Consider the following 8,262-nt stretch of genomic DNA (forward strand, 5'->3'; position numbering starts at 1 on the left):
GTGAGTCATTCTTTGGCAAGTGTTGAAGAGGGTATGTGTATCTGTTATTTTTATGTTAGTAATTGTAAAAATATTTCAGGTATCAGATTGTCATGGACGGTGCAAGTGGAAGTACAGTCGAAAAAACAGACTTCCAGAAAGGTAACAAAATATACCTTTTAAATCTTTTGTTTGTTATGCAACAATAAATTGTTTGTTTGTAAAAAAAGAAGTATTGTGATATTAATAAGACTTTTAAATATATTTAATAAAACCATTTGGTATTTATTGAAATCTCATACTAATGCTCATATCAGTTTAACCAATGTGTTTTTCTTCATTTAAAAGCTGAATTAAATGGTTACAACACACATAATAAAGACAACATATTTTTTATTTACATTATTATGTGAATTACAATTCTTAGATAATATTATTCATTTATCAGGTAAAAAAAACTTCCCGCAAGCGCAAAGGACTGTCAGAAGAACGCCTGTTTGCGCTAGAGGAAAAACGGCTGCTGGCAGAAATAAGAGCTTACGACAGCCAGCATCTCTTTTATCAAAATAAAATAAGGAAAGACAATGAAATTCATGAGCTAAACAAAAAACTCCTTCTTAAAAGAATAAATGAAGAATTAATGTGTTCAATTTGATTGCTAGGCGCCAATATCTTGAAACTTCTTAAGTCTCTTATATTATAAACAGAACTAAGCTAATCACACTTTTTTTGTTGTTCGATAAGATGCATTATATTTAATTCTTAAAGAGTTTTAAGAAATTATGTAGAAATAACCTATATAATATTAGAATAAACCATTTTTCAAAATCCATTTTCAGTACATTTGAAGGCTTATTGAAATAAGAGACTTAAGCTTGTTAAGCCTAAGATGTTTTGAGAAATTTGGGCCTGAATATTTGAATTAACAGTTGTACTCTCTCCAATTTAGATATCATTTAATTTGGTAATTTAAGAAATATAAGAAAAAGTTGGTTTAGCCATTTATGCATACAATTCAATTTTAAAAATTAACTCACAATATAACATATTTCAAATATTCAGAAACTGACAAATTTTGTATTTGTTTCAAATTTCTATTTGATCTTTTGTTTAAAAGGGTTCTGTCACTGATTTAAAAACAGTATTAGTAAGACCTTTTTCATAGATATCAAAAACAATGTAAAGTAAAAAAAAATACACATCATTAACTCATTTTCTGAACTGCTGTCATGTATCGGTGTGTGACTTTCATTTTCAAATAATGTTGGAAAAATTAATTTCTTTTTTTAAAATTAATTTACTTTTCCATATCAATTTTGTACAAAGACTTTTGATAGTCATTCTAATTTTGATTGAGTGTTTTGCGTCTTCTTCTTAATCATAATCAATTCAATTATCTTAGATCTTATAAATAAACCTTACTCTTTGAGATTTGACACTTCTCAATTATATCTAACTTAATCTTTTGTAAATTTACTTTTAACAATAGTTATTTTTGAGTATCACTTCATTAGCTTTTTATAAAAAAAAATTCTCAGTGGTAACTACTACTCCTTGAAAGAAGTATATATATATAAATATATATCACATGGGCTTTTTGGGCATATTAATTACACTTAAAATTGTTAATCAAATTCATAGATTGAACTTAAATGACCTGATTAGCCTTGAATATTGGTATAAGAGATTAAGGTGAACGTATTGATTTGAATAATTTTGAAATTTTATTTTGCTTAATTGCTTGAATAGAAACACTTCAGATTTAATTGAATTGATTTGTTCCATCTGGTCATTATCTTTTATGTGAAAACACAAATGCGAATGAAATGTTTTTTGTTTAAAAATGGTATGTGATTCACATTCAAACCCATTAAGTTATCATTTTATATATGTATAATTGAATTATATTTTGATCATGGTATGAGTAATACGAATCAAATTACTTAAAAAATGTATTGAATCTCTTATATCTTGTTGTTCATAACCAAAAGCCATATTTGGTACCCAATAAGAAGTAAACTTCTTTAAAAACTATCATCATGATTGCATGGTTAATGTCCCAAAATGGTTTAAATATAGACTAAAATAATCAGTGTTCAAATGTTTATTTCATTTCCTCATGTCATTTCTTAAACACTTTAAATGACTCATTATATCAAACATTAACAAACCATGCCAAGCTCTACAAGTATATGGTTTACACAATTTCTGAAAAATGTGTCCTACTTTTTGAACATGAAAGGCCTTCAACATGAAACAACATTCATGGCACAAATAGAGAACAAAAGAGTGTGTGATTTTTAAATAAAATTTTACATTTTGCAAAGACATTTATTTGCAAACCAGTTCAATTGGAAGAGGATCATAGTTTAATACCGGTAATTAAAGAATTACTTCATATTTGAAAGAACCATGTGAAAAGAGCACTTATAAATTTAAGAAAAAAATCATGAACATGTCTCTAAGTATTACAAAAAAAACGTGGTTTCTAGAGTATCTAGAGAATCATTTAAACAACAAAAATGAAATATGACACTACGGCTACAATGGGAGAATGCAGCTTTAAGACTTCAGAATTCTTTAACTTCTTTCTTACTTAATTAATAATGCTTTTATGAAAAACAATAATTACTGATAACAAGATTGAAACCAAGTATTATATAGCTAAAAACCTACAAATATCAATTGACTAGGGAGTCCAAAAATATTTAAGTGATTAACTATTGTCTAATAAGTTAGAAAAATGCAACAGTGTTTTTTTTTGTTTTTTTTTCTTCCACATTAAAAATGATATCCTGCATAAGAACCATTGGTTTTGACATGTATTTATCCTTTTGAAATTGTCTAATTCAAAGTCAATATTTAATATTCATTAAACATAAATTTTAAGTGACACATCTTGAACAACATACCATAATGATTTTTTTTTAAAATATCAATTACTAGTAACAATATTGTAACAGTGTATTGAGTCGTTGAAAACTTTTAAAAATAAATCAATTGATTGGTAAATGCTAAAAGATTTTAGAGATGTACTATAGTCTCATAAGGTAGAAGTTCTGTTCATTCTGAATATTTTTTTTCAAATTGAACTAATCCTCCATTAGAACCATTGTTTTATACATAGATTCTTCTTTTGGGGTATGTTTAAACACATGTATAAATTGTGGTACATATTTCTTGGGAGTTATAGTGCATCTTTAAGAAGTATAATATTTACAGTACATCAGGTAGAAGTCAAGAGTTTATTTTTAGGCAAGCATATCCCAAATTCAAAAGTACTGCTCTGCTAGAATGTCTCTGTACAGCAGACCATTCCTTGTTCCTTCAAAGTTCAATTGGACTTCTGGCTGGTCATCATTAAAGTCATCATTTGGGTCCAAGGTGTCCCCATTACTCAATCCGAAATTGTGCAGAAACACACACGCCACTATGATTGTGCAACACAAATCAGGCTCCACTCTAAGTCCATAAGACAGACAGGGAAACCTCCTCTTCAGGATCCCAAAGGACTGCTCAATCACCACACGCGTTCGTACTTGTGCTCTGTTGTACCTTTAAAAGTATACATGTTAAATATAATAAGCCATTTTCAACATGTGAATACAAATTGAAATGAACAATTTTAAGCATTTAGTTGATTATTACATTGCAATTGTTCACACACATTTTCAAAACTTTTCATATCAATAAGCAAAATGGTTTCACATTTAAATATAAATTTTCAAGACTATCTATATTTAACTACTTTTTCATGTCTGGAATGACTGAATTGGAGGCACTGTTGCCAAAATCAGCTCTGACATAATTTAATTTCTTATGACAAATGTTATAATGTGAAAGTGCAGCTCAAAGAGCATAACACTAACATACATGTTTGGAGAGTAGGTCTTAATTTAATTCAAGGGTTCTTGTCTAAAATAGATTGATATCTGTCAAGTTGAGATCATAAATCAACAATAAGATGTGACATTTGATTCAAGTAAAAATTACCTCTCCTGTTTTTGGCTTCTGGTTGCCAGGTATGGTGTCAACAGGTACGGCTTTGAGGGGTAGCCGCTGTCACCCAAAATATATCCATTCAAAGCACCTGAAAATGTGGAAACAAGATAATATTTGGAATGTTAAGATAATATTTGGAATGTTAAGAAAATACTGGAATTGCTGTCTCAGTTAAATAATAAGTTATTTTTACATAAAGAGGTTGAATCCCAGCCAAAATTCCTCAAGATGGCATATAAAAAGGAGATGGAACAGACATGTTGGTGTACATTATTTTTCAATGTACCAGCTTAAGTTTCCTTCCAAATAAAATATAACTATATTATATCTTAATTTCATTCTTTCATTAATTTGCAGTATCAAGAAGTGAAATATTAAGAATGATGTTGTTGTGAACTACCGCACTGAGAAAATATGACTGCTTCCCTAACTACAACACTTTTTATTCAAGCTGAACTCTTACAGATTTACCATATTTACAACTTTTTTATGTTTTGTCTTAGAAGGAACTAATGTTTGCACAATTATCTGCAAACCAGTGATAAAAGACTACTGACAAAATGATAGATCGCTGATCTCATGTTTCCATTCCAAAATTAAGGTTTTATGGCTTAAACCATTTCTAACAATTAAAGAAAAAGCATAAAAAAAAATTTGAACTTCAATATAAAAATCTGCAATCTTATTTTTTTCTCACTCGTCTTATGTGACTGGTTTTCATACATTTTAGCATAAATTGACTCATTCCAAGTAAAAAAGAAGTTGTCACAACGTTCAATCTATGAGAGTGCAGCTTTACGGATAATAGTAGAATGTTTCACTCCGTTGAGGGGTGCTAACTGAAAAATAAACAGGACTGTTATATTCAAAATTAGGAACATTAAGTAGATATGTATACCTGCTTCAAGTTGTTGGCAAAGTTCCGACTCTCTAAAAATCCTGGCATCATGGACACTTCCCGGCCATTTTGCAACAACATTCAAGAACCGAAAGCTCGAGTCACAAACCATCTACAAAATTCATAGTAAATGCGAGTTTATTCTGCAAATTTCTTTGAGGAATGATACATTGATGAATATCAAACAGCAAATTATAAACACAATGTGATATAAACTTTGTTAAATATGATTTGCAGTATTGAAGATTAAATATTGCAAGCACTTCCAATTGCATAATAACCAATGCAAATCTGGTATTATTGATAGTACAGTACATGTACGTCAAAATTCAGGTCATTAGTTCCTGATTCATGTGTTATTTCATCTTCACATAAAAGTGTTTGATGTTTTTGAAACAGCTACGGTACTTTAGTAAGAATAATTATGAATTTTAGACTCACTAACTACTTACTTGAACATTGATAGAGTGGTACCCTTTCCGATTAACATAATCCCCTTCAATCCCCTTCATATTCCCGCGGAGCCTGAACCCTGATATGTGTCCCGTCGACAACTCCTATCACATTCGGGAACGCTGGAAAATGTAATTATATCCATCGGTTTGATTATTTAAATCATGCATTAACGATTAGAAAAATGGCTCTATGACACTTGGTTACCATTGGGTTACGAAGATTTACGCTTTGTCTTTCTATTATGCGCCAATCAATTGTAATCGCCCTCCACCCCTGGGTTTGAAACCGGGATGCGGACGCATTTGGCAGTGATTTTACCCGGGATTCGCTGGACTAAGTAAGAATTACTGCTATTACCCAAACACGGGGTTGGGGGGGGATGGGGGGGGGGGTGCGGCGGATAGCACGCTGGAGAGATATTGGCACCAATGGATACAAGGAAGTTCAAGTGCGTTACCCTAGCTTTTTGAACAAAGCCTTAGTTCTTATCCATGCTTGCTGTAAAGCACCGATACAGGGGAGGGGGGGGGGGGGGGGGGGGGTACAGATACAAAGGGTACAACTTTCCTGGGTTAGACCAGTACTGAGTTGAGTACACCACTTTTCAATTTCAATGACATTTTTGTTTAGGTATGAATACAATACTGTATACAATACAGTATACAATGTTTACATACAGTACCTGGTATAGGCTAGAAGAAATGAAAATAATTTGTTTCCGCCCCATCTAGTATGACATTGTATTGTTTTCTGGCTAAAATGTATACCACAGTATTCACAAAATGAATAATTCATACCAAAGTCAATATTGTGACAGCTCGACTACTTCCGGGGCTATATCCGCTTGCATTTACCCATCCGATTTAACAGCAAGAAAATACATTGACCGTCTCTAAGGTGACATACTACCTAGATAATTGACAAGTATAAAAATATAGATTTCAAATGAATACATGCCTGCTATTCGATAAAATTCTGCTTTGCATGCTGCCACATCCGATCTAAATCCTATGGTCCTGCTACCGATCTCGGCGAACACCTTGATGACACCTTTCACCGCCCAGCATACTGAAGAAGGTGAAATCCCATGGACAGCACTACTATTATATAGTGGGTGCCGGTGGCCAAAAACTGCAGTGTAACAAGCACACTTAGAAGTGGCGGGAGTGGATTTGACCGACTCGTCGGCCGGACCATTGATTGGTACGCCCTGTCAACAAGCTGTATGATAGAGTGTGGCCGGAATCTGTACCGGTTGAATACCTCTAATTCTGACATCACTTCCAGCGGGTTGGTTCGGTCCTGGAAAACTCGCGGACTCGGCAAACCAGCGATGCGGTTACGAATACGCCGAATTCGGCGTCTGATGTCGGCCATTTTTAATCCATCTATAACGCGTTTAAACCAACAACAAAGCAGGTTTAGCTAACGGGTTTAAGTCAATCGGATTAAGCGCGTTATTTGTTTCGAGAAATGCAACGGAATTACGGAAGGGGTTTAAGCCAGTTACTAATCGGTTTTGGCTTAGTAAGAGGTTTAAGAAGTTTCGAGAAATCGGGGCCTGAATGTTATCCGTAAATCTAATCTAAATATATCCGCTTAGTTTACCTATATACATTTAGCAGCGATGATTTATAAAGTGTTGAACCATACTGGTTGAGTACCTAAATCGGAACAGTACCTAAATATGGAACACCCATCATAAAAGTGTTTTTCTGATTGAGATCAGTTTATTTACGATTTTAATCAATAAAGATGTTTGTCTTAGATACATATTCCAAAGAACAAGATTCTCCGGTAGGTATTTCAAATACTGCTAACATTTGAAGTTTTTCATGTTCAAATGTCAATTCATGGCACGCGGGGGAAAGACTTCATGCTTGCCACAATCACAGCATACTGGTACAGCCTGTAATTTACTGAAATAATCAAATTTTACTGACAAAAATGACAAAAAAACAACAACCTGGAAATAACATAAATTATTAATTTACTTAAACAAATCATTGAGCAATAATTTTAAAAGAATACATAAAAATAAATAACGAATAATAACTGTTCCATATTTAGGTACTCCGAGGACGAAAATGGCAGTCCTTAATTGTGCAGTTAATAAAGTACTTTTCTTGCAGATTGATAGTATCTTGAAAAATGCCATTTATATCAACCAATTGGTCTTGAATCCTAGTATGCTGATGGAAATTTTTGTAGTTGTGGTGCAAGTCTAGCTAAAAATATTTAAAAAAAAAATAGGGCCAAAAGTATTCCGATTTAGGTACTCACCCAGTATCGATCATTTGTTTAAGCGTTTAAGTACAACGCAAACTAGCTTTCTATTCTCAATGTACGCATTTTTTTTTAATTCAACTTAGTATCTATCACATGTACATCACATGTACATAGTATACACTGCATATACGTCTGCTAAACAAAATATGAGTAAAACTTGCAAGCCACATTTACTTTTAACATTTTAAGTTTCGACACTGAATCATATTCGTACAATTAATTAGCCAATTTCTCATACATTTCCTGAAATAATTTATCACAAAACTCGGAACAGTTTATTTCAAACATACTTATGAGACATGCAACATTATTGACCAACCTAAAACATAAAGGTAATAACTCTGAAATTATACAGTCATATATATATATATTGACAGTCCCTTCTCCCAAGTAGAAAATTATGAAATATATAAATGCATGCAGCTTGGATATTGCAGATTTTACCGGCTGTACGGCCAGTCCACATCCGCATGGATTCATCTGCTCACCAGGACAGCATAAACTACGTAAGCTCATATTTGCCGTTAAAAATACTTATATTGTTCATTGTTTGCATTATTGCATATAGCCTATTGTTCTGCATTTGAATGAAAAAGATTGCTGGGTTACTAAGGATTTGTATAATATATAAACTGCAG

General features: G+C 32.3%; 1 pseudogene; it reads right to left on the reverse strand.

Moving 5' to 3' along the window:
* Positions 1-2,068: 2,068 nt before the first annotated feature.
* On the reverse strand, positions 2,069-6,712 carry LOC128236241 (putative nuclease HARBI1; annotated as a pseudogene).
* Positions 6,713-8,262: the final 1,550 nt, after the last annotated feature.

The sequence above is a fragment of the Mya arenaria genome, chromosome 5 (assembly GCF_026914265.1).
Source record: "Mya arenaria isolate MELC-2E11 chromosome 5, ASM2691426v1".
Classification (NCBI taxonomy): Eukaryota; Metazoa; Mollusca; class Bivalvia; order Myida; family Myidae; genus Mya; species Mya arenaria.